This window comes from Galeopterus variegatus, unplaced genomic scaffold (assembly GCF_000696425.1).
Source record: "Galeopterus variegatus unplaced genomic scaffold, G_variegatus-3.0.2 Scaffold1647, whole genome shotgun sequence".
In the NCBI taxonomy this organism is placed as follows: Eukaryota; Metazoa; Chordata; class Mammalia; order Dermoptera; family Cynocephalidae; genus Galeopterus; species Galeopterus variegatus.
This window is the reverse complement of record NW_007727758.1, coordinates 300,033-315,340: the sequence shown is the minus strand read 5'-3', so window position 1 is coordinate 315,340 and position 15,308 is coordinate 300,033. Positions and strand designations below refer to the sequence as shown.

General features: G+C 45.6%; 1 long non-coding RNA gene across 1 annotated transcript; it reads left to right on the top strand.

Moving 5' to 3' along the window:
* Positions 1 to 2,459: 2,459 nt before the first annotated feature.
* On the top strand, positions 2,460 to 11,555 carry LOC103594919. The gene is made up of 3 exons (XR_550891.1): positions 2,460 to 2,524; positions 3,585 to 3,731; positions 11,308 to 11,555. It is a non-coding gene; the product is annotated as an uncharacterized LOC103594919 (long non-coding RNA).
* Positions 11,556 to 15,308: the final 3,753 nt, after the last annotated feature.

Here is a 15,308-nt window from a genome sequence, read left to right as displayed (position 1 = left end):
TTTTGAATTAAAACTCATCATTCCCATCAGCGCATGAATTTGGAACATCCCAACATGTCATACCTTATTATGAACAGAAATATGTGTAAGTCGAGGAAAGACAGGAGCACCCTGCAAGATTTACTGTGCCTTGAAATTAAGGAGATTTTATGGACACTGACTGGGGCAGGTACTTGGAGTGGCTGTTAAATGTCCATCTCACTCTCCTGTTTGGACACAATGGAAAGCAAACAACTGTATGTTCAGTGCTGTCTTGTACATAGGATTAGGGGTATAGTTAACGTTTGCCTTTCGATGCACTGTGTGAGATTTGGAAGGCAGAAGTGAGACAGGAACATCCTGCTTGAAGCTATGAATGGCCTCCCCCTAGTCAGGAATTTTGAGATTTTTCTGCAGCAGATTCCCATGTTTAATCTCCAGCTTTCTGGGTGTCAAGAAACAGTCATGACATGGGCAACTTCTTGACGTCACTCTCTAATTCCTGGGTCACAGTTTTAGGGTCCAATCTTCAGTCTCCTGGTGTGCAGGGGCTGCTGGGCAGGGAGGGTGGCTCCACTGCCAGATAAGCATTGCTCTGGGGCTGGCTTGGAGAAGCGCCCTGTGGACTAGCTCTCTGCTGCTATAGAAGTGGCTCCAAGGGACCTACCTAGAATCCGCACTTGCAGCCTTCCTAGTAATTTTCTAGTAAGTGCCTAGTTCGTTGCATGAAATCCCTTCTTGCTTAAACTACCACAAAGGTTTTTGTTTCCTGCACTAAACCCCAGCTGGCATATTGATATTTTGAATCATCTCTTTTCTTGATGCTCAGGAGGTTTTTTACCTTCACTCAAGTTGTGCGTAATAGTAAGATTTAGAACAGGTAAGAGAAATACTTTTCTTTTTTAAAGTGGGGATATGTGATTATAAAAGCATTGGTGGGGAGGTAGGAACAGCATAACGTCTCAATGCAAGCATGTTCCACAGCAGATTGGTTTTAGGAAAGCGTGTGTGCATGCTATGGATGTGGAAATGGATTCCCTTAAATGTACCCACTCCCATAGTCCCTTTGGAAAATCCTCATGTGCCTCTAAATGTGAGATAGGAGGTGCTCAGGTTCCACAGGTTTGGGTTATAGGACATGCCTCTAAGTTTCAAACCATTCCCCAAGATTTCAGGCACATCCTCTAGGCCCTCCCCTAGAGGAGAGTTACTGTTGCTTGTTGAACCTATTTTTGGCACCAATTCAGGGAGATTAAGACCACAGGGGTGGACTTATGCAAATCCGGCAGCTGAGCATGCTCAATAAGAGAAATTTATACCAGCTTATATGACCCCAGTGACTGAGCATGCTCAATGGAAGGGAGTTTATCCTTTGAATGACCTTCCACTAGAAGTGCTAAAGAGCACAGAATATTCCTGAATATGCCTGGTGCATGTGATAACATTTGACCAACGATCATGCCCAAAAAGAGCAGCCACCCCCTTGATTGAATATTCATCAGATAGCAACACTATAAAAGCCGAATCCCAGCAGAAGGCAGGGCTGCTGCTCACTCTCCTGGGGCCAACCCGCACTCTGCTGGCTGAGGTGTGTGTGCTTTACTTTTGTCTTAAACTTACTTTTAGCAGGTGGCTGCTCACTCTCTTGGGCCAGCCTGCCCTCCGTACTAAACTTTAAGTGTGTATTTCCTACTTTGGTGTTAAACTTGGTGTGGGCCCTGCTCGGTCTCTGGAGCTAGACCGCACTCTCTCTGTGGAACCTGTATCTCTTGTCTGTTACAGTAAACCCATTCTCACTTTCTACTGTGACTCTGCCCTCGAACTCTTTCCCGTGGTGGAGTCAGGAACCTGGCAAGAGAATGGGGTGGGTTGAGGCCTGCTATCGACACCCCTGGGACCCCACCTCTGACATTGGACGTACCCTAGCTCAGAGAATTGATGCTCTTTAAAAAACTCTCTGGAAACTCTTATAAGAAAATGAAGGCTGCTGGTCATCAATCCCTCAGAGCATTGGTGGATTAGTGCAGTTTGTGAGGGACAAATGGCTGTGATTCTGATTTGGGGGGTTAGGGATGGCATGGAGGGAGGGTGGAGTATGACCATGCAGAGGGAGCATAGGGGAATCAGAGAGTGAATGTGGGAAGTAGGAGGGCTCTCCTGTAGCTTTTATCAGAACTGTATTTGACTAATTAATTAGCGAACCACAGTGTTTAATGTCCATCCAGCGCCCAGGACCTAGTAGTGCTCAGTCATTATTTGTTCAATGAACAAATGAACGCTTCCAAAGACTGGGAGGGGGGTACTAACTGGTGAAAGAACAACACTCCCCATTTCAAAACAATCTTTAGAAGACACTAGTGAGCATCAGCCCAGGGAGTGGAGATGCAGATTTGGGAACCCTCAGACCCTGTCCCAGGCTGGCTTGTAAGCTGTGCAGAACTGGGGAGTTGCTTCATCTCACAGAACTTTTTACTTTCAACAGAGAAAAAGGAGATTGTGAAAGTATTTGAATCATGAGATTTTTGTGAAGAGTAAATGCAAAAAGGTAGGTGGAAGAAATTCTTAGTACATTAGGAGGCACAATATATATAATATAATCTTGTTCAAAAATGTGTATCTTAATGTGTGCGTTTTATTTTTAAAATATAGATGTTATTCAGCGTTAGTAGATGTTGATGTATAGCTGTTCAAATAGAGTTTTGTTTTTATAAAAAGAGCAAAACTGAGCCATCAAGCAATTCTTTGCCTCCACTGAGATAGAACAGCACAAGCGGGCTGACACGGGAGCAAGGAGGATGGAGGTTAGACAGCAAGAAGAAATTCTTTACACAAATGTTATAAAGCATGGGCCAGGAGTCCTGCCACGGTGCAGGGAGTGGAATTCCTTGGAGGACTCCTCAGTGGGCTTTTTATCCTCTGGTTCTTGCATGAAGGTTTGGCTATTTATCTGTCAGTGGCTGGAGCTGGTCCCTTCGTCCGCTTCTCTCTTTCATCATGTCCACCAGTCTAACACATCGCACCCACTCACCCCCCACCAATCAGTGTAATTAAACTATTTAATGTTTGATGCAGGGTGGACTCCTGAGCTGTGGCTCTCTGTGGAGACACCTACAAATGCTTGATGGCTTTCAAGGCTTATAAGTCATTTTTGGGGTCACTCTTCCTGTTCAAGCCAGAAGCAGCCTATGGCTCATCTGGCAAGCTTTCAGAGAGTGGAGGAAGGGTGGCAGCCCCTAAATTCTGCACATGTCCTGGCCCACCCATGAAAGAGAGACAGACAGACAGATACACAGGTAGGCAGCAGGCGGGCATGCAGGCAGCTGTCATTTCAGATTACTTACATCCTTAAAAACAACTGAGAGTAGTGTTAAAATTAGACTGAACTAAAGGCATTTGGAGTTGAGGAAATTAGTTGAATACTTCCTCGGTAATTGCCGGTGAGGATGTGAAGGGTGTGCTGTACCTGAGAGAAGCTGATGATAAACAACTCGGGAAGCCAGAAATAAACACTCGCCTGCTCTCTTTCTTCTGTTTCTCGGAGGCGCCTCTGGATGCTTGTGTATAACTTTTGTCTCCTGCTCCTTTTCATTTTTTTCTGAGGGCAGAAGCTAAGGTGACCACTGATGTCCACTAACCCATGACAGAAGGGAGTCCCCAGCTGGGAACAGATTCCATGACATGTACTGATTGTCTGAGCTCTGCAAGACTTTCGGCTCAGCTGGAGGAGCCAGATGTGTACCCTGCCCCTTTGGGTATGTAATAGGAGTGGTAAGATATGCACATAAATAACTATAATCCAAGCTAGAGAGTGACCCAAGAGGCAAAACTAAAATGCAATGGAAGTTCCAGTGAGGAAGCTGTCAGAAAAACTTCCTGTTGGAGTTGTCCTCTGAACTGGGCCCGGAGAAGTGGGATAGTTTGGACATTATAATTTTGAATAAACACAGTATGATCCAAGTGGTTTGGATGGATCCTAAGTTGCACAAAGTTGAAACAAGGCTGGAGTAAAAGAGGGAAACTAAGGTCTGAGATGCCTTGAATGCTGGGCTAAGTCATGAGAAGGCATTTACTGATAGGTAGTGGGGATGTTGAAGGCTTCTGAGCATGACTGACAGATTTAGAACTGGGTTTCAGGAAGAATTACATGGCAGCAGGCTCTAGGCTGGCTTGGAGAAGAAGAGATAAAAGGCAGGGAGAACAGGGGTGATGGTAGCCTTGAAATGGGCAATGGCATAGGGCTGGGAACAGAGACGTCCCACCTAAGGACTGGGCAGACAGTCTTGGCTGTCTCCAGAATGTGAGGCCACCTTTAGCCACGGAGAACCTCTACTGCCCACAGAATAGTGTATCTTCCTCTAGGCTGGTTCTCCAAGTGTTCCATGATCATCTCCAAGCTCCCTCCTACCTCTTCCCTGTTGGTTTATGCTTCAGCAACATAGTTCTCTCAACATGGACCACTCTGGATCCCGCACACTTTTTCTTTTTCTTTTTTGTTTTCAGGTTAGATTTTTAATTTTTTAATTTTTATTTTTTATTTAATTTATTAATATACAATATAGTTGATTTTTGTGTCCCTTTAGCAATTCCTCCTTTTCCTACCTCCGTCTCCCCCTCCCCCCCATCAACATCATATCTGTTCACTTGTCTTAACAAAGTCAAGGAATTGTTGTGATTGTTGTGTTTACTCCTCCCCCCATTCATTTGTATATTTACTTATTTGTTTTTATTAGCTCCCACAAATAAGTGAGAACATGTGGTATTTCTCTTTCTGTGCCTGGCTTGTTTCATTTAATATAATTTTCTCTAAGTCCATACATGTTTCTGCAAATGGTATCATTTCAATATATTTTTTTATAGCAGAGTAGAATTCCATTGTGTAGTTATACCGCAGTTGCCTTGTCAACTCATCCAAGGATTGGCATTTAGGCTGGTTCCAACTCTTGGCTATTGTAAATAATGCTGCAATAAGCATGGGAGTACAGGTATCCCTTTGACATGATTTCCGTTCCTCTGGGAATATACCCAGCAGTGGAATAGCTGGGTCATATGGCAGATCTATCTGTAATTGTTTGAGGAAGCTCCATACCATTTTCCATAAAGGCTGCACTGTTTTGCAGTCCCACCAGCAGTGTAGGAGGGTTCCTTTTTCTCCACATCCTCACCAGCATTTGTCATTCTCAATCTTATGGATTTTAGCCATCCTAACTGGAGTGAGATGGTATCTCAAAGTAGTTTTGATTTGCATTTCCCAAATGCTGAGTGATGTTGAACATTTTTTCATGTGTCTGTTGGCCATTTGTACATCTTCCTTTGAGAAATGCCTATTGAGCTCCTTTGCTCATTTTTTAATAGGGTTACTTGTTTTTTTTTTTCTGTTAAGTTGTTTGAGTTCCTCATATATTCTGGTTATTAATCCGTTGTCAGATGTATATTTTGCAAATATTTTCTCCCACTCTGTTGGTTGTCATTTTGCTCTGTTAATCATTTCTTTTGCTGTGCAGAAGCTTTTTAGTTTGATATAATCCCATTTGTTTATTTTTGCTTTGTTTTCCTGTGCTTTGGGGGTCATATTCATAAAGTCTGTACCCAATCCTATTTCCTGGAGTGTTTCTCCTATGTTTTCTTTAAGGAATTTTATTGTTTCAGGATGTATATTTAATTCTTTAATCCATTTTGAGTTGATTTTGGTATATGATGAAAGGTACGGGTCTAGTTTCATTCTCCTACATATGAATGTCCAATTTTCTCAGCACCATTTGTTGAAGAGGCAGTCTCTTTCCCAGTGTGTAGTGTTGGAGCCTTTACCAAAGATCAGATGGCTGTAGGTGCATGGTTGATTTCTGGATTCTCTATTCTGTTCCATTAGTCCATGTGTCTGTTTTTATGTCAGTACCATGCTGTTTTGGTTATTATAGCTTTGTAGTATAGTTAAAAGTCAGATCGTGTTATGCCTCCAGGTTTATTTATTTTGCTCAGGATTGCTTTGGCTGCTCATAGTCTTTTGCTCTTCTGTATGAAGGTTAGGAATGTTTTTTCCAATTCTGAGAAAAATGTCATTGGAATTTTGATGGGGATTGCATTGAATCTGTAGATCACTTTGGGTAGTATGGGCATTTTCACAATGTTAATTCTTCCAATCCAAGAGCATGGGATATCTTTCCATCTTTTTATGTCCTCTTTAATCTCCCTCAACAATGGTTTGTAGTTCTCATCGTAGAGATTTGTCACATCCTTGGTTAAATTTATTCCTGTGTATTTTATTTTTTTGGTGGCTATCATAAATGGGCTAGCTTTCTTGATTTCTTTATCTGCCAGTTCATTGTTAGAATATAGAAATGCTACTGATTTTTGCGTGTTGATTTTGTATCCTGAAACTGCTGAAATCATTTATTAACTCTAAGATTTTTTGTAGTCTTTAAGCTGTTCTATATATAGGATCATGTCATCTGCAAACAGTGACAGTTTGACCTCATCTTTTTCAATCTGGATGCCCCTTATTTCCTTCTATTCTGATTGCTCTGGCTAGTACTTCCAACACCATGTTGAAAAGGAGTGGTGAGAGCGGGCACCCTTGTCTTGTTCCTGTTCTTAAGGGAAAAGCTTTCAAGTTTTCTCCATTCAGAATGATATTGGCAGCCGCATGCTTTTTCTCACCTCTGTGCTCTGGTGCTAACTGGATCTCCAGCCTTTTTCCTGTCCTGTCCCAGCCTCTACCACCAGCATCCCATCCTACTTTATGATTCCATCTCTAAATGCCAAAACAGTTGAGTACAGTTACCTGACAGGCCCAGAGGATGAGCCGTTCAGTTCTGGTTCTGGAATTCTCTAGGGAAAGGCATGCAGAAGAGATGCATGTGTCTGGCAGGGGACAGGTGGATCAGAAAGCTAAGCTCACTCCAGCTGAGACAGAACTTGAGGACAGAGCTATGTTTGCTCTGCCTTCTCCTTTTCTCTCCACCCCACCTCAGCTGATTGCTCACAATGCTGTGCTGACAGCAACTGCTGCCCACTGCCCTCGGGGTTCAGCAGATGACAAAGCGACAGGAAGATTGTACCACATTCTCCAAAAGGGCCCCCTGGGGAGGCTGTTGAGTGAGGGTGATTGATTTGGTTAGATTGCGATGTGTTATTTAGGGAGAATACAGAGGAGCCAGGAGCATGGAGGAGATGAAAGAGCGAAGGCAGGAAAAGTAGTAGAAAGAGCAGGAGCCGCTCCCCCCATGTGGATGTGGGCTCTGGTGCTCTGGAGCACCAGACAGATGAGAGGGCAGGCACCGGGTCCACCAGCAGCCCTGAGAGACTTTGGGGAGACAAGGCACACAAGAGTGGCAGAAATCATTCTGGGAGGGTCCGATGGAAGGCACTCTCTCCGTGAAACTTGCTGTCCTGAAAGGGTTATGCACTTGGTTAGGGGGTGGTGCTCCAGCTCCAAATGAGGAGAAATCAGCTGTGCTAAGCAGAAGCTGGCCCAGAGGGGCAAAGGGCTAGGAAATACCTACTCTCCAGGGGCCAGAAAAGCTAGCGCCTCCCAAGTGGCAGCACCTGCAGAGTAAACAGAATGGTAGACCGCAGGGAACCCAGCGCTCGGGGCACCAGCCAAACGTGAAAGTGCAGTGTAGTCGTCAGAGAGGATGCTGGGAGCTGCTCCCAGGGTCCAGCCAGGGAAAAGGGGGCCAGAGAGAGAATAAAGGTGCTAATGGACAGGAGATCTGGGAGGGTAGGGGTGGGAGGGGGCATCAGTGCACACCCTGAGGAGCCCCTCATCTGGGGCTCTATGAGGATCGTTCCCTCTCCTCCCAGCCTGTGCTCTGGGACATACTGCCTGGAGAGGAGACGGCTGATGTAGAAATCTTGTTCAGAGGAGAGCTGGGGACAGAAAATGCCATGTCTCTGCCCCATTGTGGGGCTGAACCAGGGGTTATGGCTGAAGCCACCACAGGAGGGACTTAATTTCATGAGAAAGAAAAGAAAGTCACTCCACAGAGATAATCTAACATCCTGAGAGAGAAGAGAGGGAGTTCCTACCCTAAAGTGATGACGGGAACATGTCCCTGGAGCCTTTCGAGAACCTCCAGACCTGCCTGACTTTAAGGACCAGGCTGGAGAGATGGGAGAGGTCAGGGCCAAATGGTCTTCTGTTGTGTAGTGACGTTTCTTCTTGAATCTCCTCGATATTCTTAAGTCTTCTTCTTAACAGTGATGTCAACCCTTGGGGTCTCTCTGGTGAGAAAGAGATAACAATGTTTGTAAGGGCGAGTCTTTGCTTCTGCAGACCTGCTCTGGGTAATGGTGAAACTTGGGGACATCCAGAGACCTGGAAGGGACTGAAGTCAAACTCATAGCCCCAGGGAGGACATGGACTGCTCTCCAAAGAAAAGATCTGAGGGATGGGAGGAGTGCTGAGTGAGGGGAATGGAGGATATAAAGCAGGAGAGCCAGAATAGCCTGGAGATCTTCAGGAAAAGAGTTGGAAAACCAGAATTAGTAAAGTTATCATATATTCTGCCGCTACCCAAATGCACCATTACACAAAATGAAAAAAAGCCATCCCTTCTTCAAGACATGTTAGTAGCATCTACCAGAAAATTCCTACAATAAATGCTTATCTGTAATGGGGTGTACATATCTGTGAATGGTGCCCCCTAGAGTTGTACAGTGCACAACCTGCATAGCTGTATATTGCAGCTCTGTGGCTGGGTATTATAGGACCTGTAGAGACAGGTTAGTAAACAGGGATTTCAGGGTGCTTTTCTCTGTGTGATGTTATATAGGAGTATGTTCCCCTTTGCCATCTTTTCAAGAACCTTTAGGGGGAAAAAATTACTCTGCTTTTTCAAAGTGTTTGGAGTTAGATTTTTTTTTCCTTTTAATATGTCACTGTATGAAACCAGGCCTTAAGGCTGAAGCAGCATGGTTGAGAGATATTTGGATGACACTCATTTGCCTACACAGATAACAGGCTACAGAGGGTGTGCGTTGGAACACTGATGACAACTTGGCCTCAATGTCACAGTAATCAGTCACTGAAGTCCAAGGTCCCTCTTCTGTCAGGAGGCCACCAGGCAAGGGGGTACTTCTGGGTCTGTCATACCAGATCTCTTATCCACGGTTTCAGTGTCAGAAACTAAATCACAGAAAACAGAAGTCATGATGAACTGAGGTTTGGAGGCAACGTGGGAGAGCTGCTCCCAAACTAGGCTGTCAGTACAGGGGTAGAAAATCCAGATTACAGAGCTAAAATGAGCATGGAAGGGTCTTGAAACCAGAAAAGTTGCAAACTGGGGTGGCCAAGCAGGTGGGCAGGAGGTGACTTGACTTCCAGGGCCATCAGCTGATGCCTGCAGCGATCTTCTGAATGATCCCAGCATGGCCATGCGTGGGCTGGTTCACTTCAAGAAGCTGTGTAGGGGAAACACATGGAGGAGAGTGGCAGGGCTGTGCATGGTCCCCTCACTCCCACTGAGACCTGCTTTCCTGCCGCAGAACTCCTAGGAGGTGTGCTGTGGGGAGGGGAGGGATGCTTTGGGAGCAGGTGTAATGGGGAAAGGCAGCAACTCTCGAAGTTGGTGGAAAGCGCCAGCTGCTGGAGTCTGACCCAAGTCACAGTCCCCAAGACTTTGTGACCTTTCACTCTCAGCCCCAGTCTGCCTACATGAGGTGAGGGAGAGGAGGGAGCTGGAGAAGGGGTCAGAGATATGAATCTCACCAGCTGGCTAAGCGGGATTATCATCATGTAATAAATCCAGGACCAGACCGGGTGTGTTTATGAGGCTCTTGGAAGCTGCAGGAACAGTATCATTTAGAAAGTATTCATGCTCACAAGGCAAAGGCAATCCCCCCTGCTTCCTTTATTTATGAGGCATATTGGGTAAGTGAGAGCTGGGAAGGGAGGTGGTTGGGAGAAGATCACCCCTAAATCGCCCTGCCTGGTGAAGCCACCAGCTGGGCTGTTGTGTAGCAAGGATGGTCTCCATATGGTTGGATGGTTTATGAGCAGTGCAGGGATCCAGAGGCTGAGGAAGAAATACCCAAGAAACATAAATGGACTCACACAGCTATAGCCTGAGCTCCTGGAGGGCAGGGACCATGTTGCATTTGTTGTATCCCTGGAACCCAGCACGGTGCCTGGCATATGATAGTTGCGTAGTGCATGTGATTGAATACATTAATGCATTCATTTATTCAAGAACAATTTGGTGGTGTCTACATGCATCAGATTCTGCACACAATATAGACTGCTTTGTAATAAGGAATGAAACACACAAAGCTGCTGCCTTCACGGAGTTTTCAGTCTAGCAGAAGAATCAAGTATCAAAGAAATAATAACTCGCATGATTATTCTGCTGTGGTGGATTTGTCTTTTTCCATCCAGTACAGTTAAGGGCAAAGGAAAAGGAAAAAAAGAATGAATTAGGATTAAATGAGCATAGTACCTTGAAAGGCCAAGTTATCATAAGGAAGCTTGATAACTAAGTCAAGGTCAGAGCAAAGGTAGACATTTTTTTAGCATTAAAAAAATTCAAAAGGTATGTTGGCAGGAGGGCTATCACTCATGTGTAGATCTGGAGAAGGCCTTTAGCTGGTGAAATTGATCTCTGATTTGTTCTTGTGTTTGTTTTCATAATATTTTGCCATGACCAAGAAAAGGGTCACCACAAAAAAGAGGTGGAGGTGGAAGCCACCTGCCGCCCAGAGTCAGAACCAGCTCAGTAGTCTATCTTCAACCCTCTAGTACTCAAAATTTCCTCTTCAGAAACTGTTGACTCAGTCCTTGCTGAGACCTGAGGATTTTCAGACACAAGGAAGGGGATTGCCATGGAGGAGTGGGAGCCACATAACCGAGTGTGAGCCATAGACCCAGCATGATGCTTCCATCTTGACCCATTGAGCTAATACAAAAAGTGCTCAAATATATTTCAAAATACATTTTTTCCATATCTAAAGAAAATTTGAATCAGTGAGCACCCATTAAGCCTGTGAAGTATGCAGCCACAGTCAACAAAATTCGCCTGTTGTAAAGATGTGTATGGGGAGTGTGGGGTGTGTCTCTTTGCACATGTGAGTGTGACAATGGAACTCAGAGCCTTGGTCCTATCTAAGGGACTGGGGGACCATGGAAGTTTGCCTCCAGGGTGGCCCCCATCAATGCGTCCCTCCCGGTGGACACATCCAGAGGTGAAGACTGCACCTCCTCTCCCCTTAGACCTGGCTGGACTTGCCAACATGCTTGATGTATAGAATGTAGTCTGCGTGACTTTGGGAATTCAGAGGCCTTGCAGCTTCCCACCACACCTCTTCCAATGCTCATTTTTGAACATTCCCTCACAGAGAACCAGCCTCAAGTGCCATGCTGTCAAAGCCGTGGAGAGATTCTGGAGGAGAAGCCGTGCTGTGCAGAGATGGAGAAAGGCCAAGGAACCAGGAGGTGCTGGGCACGGCAGTGAGGACCCACCTTGAGAGTGGGTCCTCCCCCACCTGACAACGTGAGATTCAGAGACAAGAACAGCCCAGCCAGCTCCTTTCCAAACTCTCAAACGACACAGATGTGAGCTAAATAAAATGGTTGTGCTAAGTTACTATATTTTAGGGTAATTTATTCTGTAGCCATAGACATCCAGAAACAGACCCACAAAGCTAGAGGTCCAGTCTGCTGGACTCTTGACTCATCCAAGCATTTCAAAGTCTCTGAGCAGACTCAGTTTGGCCTGAAACTCCTCTGTTGAGGAGAAGCCATTTCACAGAGCCATTCCCAGTTCTGGAAGAACAGAGGCCAACTCCTCTAGCTCATGCCTGCCTGGCCCTGGCTCCTGATCTCACAGCAGGGTCTCCACTCCCTGATCTCAGTGGCTTGGCCTAGTCTGGCACTTGGGTGCCTCCAGTCTTTGCTGCTAGAGTGAGCCTGGGGGAGGGTAAGGGGTCCTGTAAGGATAGGAAGCCGGGCTCAATATCAACTGCTAGGAGATAGCTGGGGAGGCAGAGAGCAGTGAGGGGATGATGGACCATCTCAGCAGGGATCGGGTAAGGCAGGGGGTCAAAAATGACTCAGTAGGTATGGCTCCAAAGAAAAGTGTTTCATGCCAGTAAGTAATACCAAATAGGGCTTTATGAGTGAAGTAGAGTCTATCTTTAAGACTTAAAAAAGACATTTACCACCAATTTCTGCTTAGTGCTTTACTTGTGCTATTAAGCTTCCATTTCATGCACAAATGAATTATGCAGAGAACGCTGAAGCTTAGTTTCAGCAGGCAAACAGTGGCCAAGCTAGTGCCTTCCCATTACTCTAGTGTCAGAGTACAAAAGGATGTTGGATGCTGTTCTGGCAGATTAACAAATTAGCTCTGCTGCTATTACCTAAAGTATTGCCAAACTGTTAGTGAGATTCTAAAACTCCAGGATTGAGAGGTAGCATGAAGGGAGTTGGCAGCTCTCTGAGCCACCCTGGCTTCATTGACTTCTCCATAAGTTCCCAGGAATGTTTTGTTTTCAGGGTGCATAAGAAACCACTATCTGAGAGTCTAGGGTCCCTCTCTTGGAGGATGCCCCCAACCAAGAGTCATCAGTTTCACAGTATCTGTGTAGCAGCCCATCAACTCCTAGGTAGGGGGACAGGAACCACCAGAACCTCTGATTCTTAAGAAACTGCTTTGAGTTATGCCCCCAGAACTCAGGGGTGCTCACCCTTCTGTGCTATTAGGGACACTATCAGAAGTGTCTATACCTTCTTTGCTCATGACTGAGCAGCTTGCTGCCCTCACCTTTCAGGTAGCATTATAGGATCAAAAAGTTATAAGACTTTGCACCTGTGTTAATTCAACATTTTCCCTAGATCCCAGCTTATCTTACTAACTCTAGCTTTGGAGGAAGATACAGCAAGCAGGAGCTTTATGGTTCCCTTTAGTGACTCCAAATATCTCCTCCTCTGGGCTTGCCACACTGTCTGAAATTCTACCATTTGAGAATTAGCCCTCGGAGTGAGGGTACTGCATCTTCGGGAATCCTGTGTCAAATAACCCCAACCATGATACCACACGAATCCTTAGTAGCCATTAACCTCCCAGTCCTTCTCAGCACTTAGACCTCCCACAGCTCCAAAAAACATGGCACTAGTGTGTTTCCCTGATCCACAGCGTGTCTACACTGCCATCTCTGCCTTCACCAGCTTTGCCATCTGCTCTCCAAACCACGCCAAATATTTCTGGCTTCTCTGATCTCATGCTGTCATTTCTCTACTGGTGGCTATATCTCACATCTGATTGATTCTTTGTGTTCTTTCTCAAGCACAGTTCAGAATTCCCCCCAGTTGCTCTGCTCCAGACCATCCTGGGTATCTACCTGGCTGGTTACCTGGGATGGTACATGCCTAAATGCTTCCCATATTTACCTGGCCTTGGAAGGGGCCAGAGGGACAATACCTCAGCGCTGATTAGCAAGAGAACCCTGAGAAAGGCCCTGCTGAACAACAAGGCCTGCCAGGCAGGATTCCTGGGCTGCATCAGGGGTTTGAGTACTAAGCTGAAGGAGGGCTGACCAGGGAGGAAGTGAGGGTGGAGAACGCCAGAGGCAATCTCTAGCTCTCCACAGGGGTGTTCCCAGCAGCGCATTTTCTATTAATCCTGGCTCACAGCCCTTGGCTCCGACTTATTAGTAAATCCTAGGACAATCACTGGGTTTTGCAGGATTATAGTGGGAAGGGATATCACAAAGTCGGTGAGTAGCCCAGCCGGACTCAGCCATCAGTGTCCCTGCTGCTGTCCCTCCTCTCGGTTCTCATGCTGCTGGCCTTTCAGGACAGCAACATTTCCAGGGAGTAATTTCTGTGGTCGACAGCCACGGTGGCTCTGAAATACAACAAGGACTATACAGAGAGTAACCTGAGCTACCTGTTTAGATGACACTCAGATGGCAAAGGGAGCCAGACTCAACCAACATGTGTGAACCAGTTTACCTAAGGGTAAGGATGGGAAACTTTTATGATTGGTCAGTTCCCTTATTCTCTATGTAATTGTTTTCTTGCTCAGAATAGTCCATAAAGCATCTCCTGCAAGGTGACCCCCAGGAGTCTGAATGGGATTATGGGCAATAATCCATCTATCTATAAACTTTTGGAGGCACCAACAGTGTGCCTGGCTCAGTACTAGGTACTGAGGATCCAACAGTAAACAAGACAGACAAGATGACCGCACTCAGAAGTTTTTCAGACTAATGAAGGATGCGGATCTAGTGCTATGGTATGCAGAAGTACAGAGTGTTATGACAGGATGACCATATATTATTGTCCAAACCAGGGTACTTAGGAAAATGAAAGGGAGTGCTATTAATGATTATATAAGTACAACAAATGCAAACTAGGACCTTCCTGGGCACATTGGGACATTTGATCACCCGAGTTATGAAAATAAGGAGAAAAATAAGACAAGATGGGGGAAGGGGGATCAGGTAAGGCTTCCTAGAAGAGGAAGCTGAGATTCAGAATCTAGACTTATTCGTCTTATCCACTGGGCATGCAACTGATTTTAATTTATCCATTGTCACCCCAAGGCATCTCCATGTCTACAATCAGATAATCTCTCAATAAGCTTTCCCCACTTCCATCCTTCAGGAAGCAAAGCCATTTCCAGAAAGTACCAGACAAAAGCCCCAGTTGCAAAACCAGCCTTTGACGCTCCAGGATGGTTAGAATTTCCTCCCTTTACCAAGACCAGGAGTGGTCAGAATGAAACCTCTTTTCCAAGAGCCAGACAATGTCCATTTTTCTACCTGCTCAATGATGTTTTGCACTTGGTTGAATCAATACTTTCCTGAAAATTTTTCTAATGTGACTTTTTACCTTTTTTTTTTTTTTTTTCCTTTTTATCTTTTTTACTGACCGGTAACAGGATTGCAACCCTCGGTGTCACACCCGTACCGGGGACTGGCAACGGGATCGCAACCCACGGTGTTGCGCCCGCACCGCGCTCAGCCAGTGAGCGGGAACTGGTCTCCACACGGGATCCGAACCCTCGGCGGGAGCGCCGCCACACACGCCACCAGGCCGGCCCGACTTTTTACCTCTTTTCTTCTCTCCTTTCTTGTCTAACTTTTATGTTTCTTGTCCCCAAGGCATGCCCCAGATGTTTTTTCCATGGTTGTTTATTCCCCATCACTCATGTTCTGACCCATTGCCATATTAGCACTCTCAGTCCCACATTGGCATCATTCATTCATGGCAAGAAAGGAAGAAAATTAAAATACAGGTACTAGTGAGGAGAAAGTGTCCATTCATTGCAGTGCTGCTAGGTTTTAAACAGAATTATTGATCAATTAAGCTATTCAAGAGCCAACACTGGCTA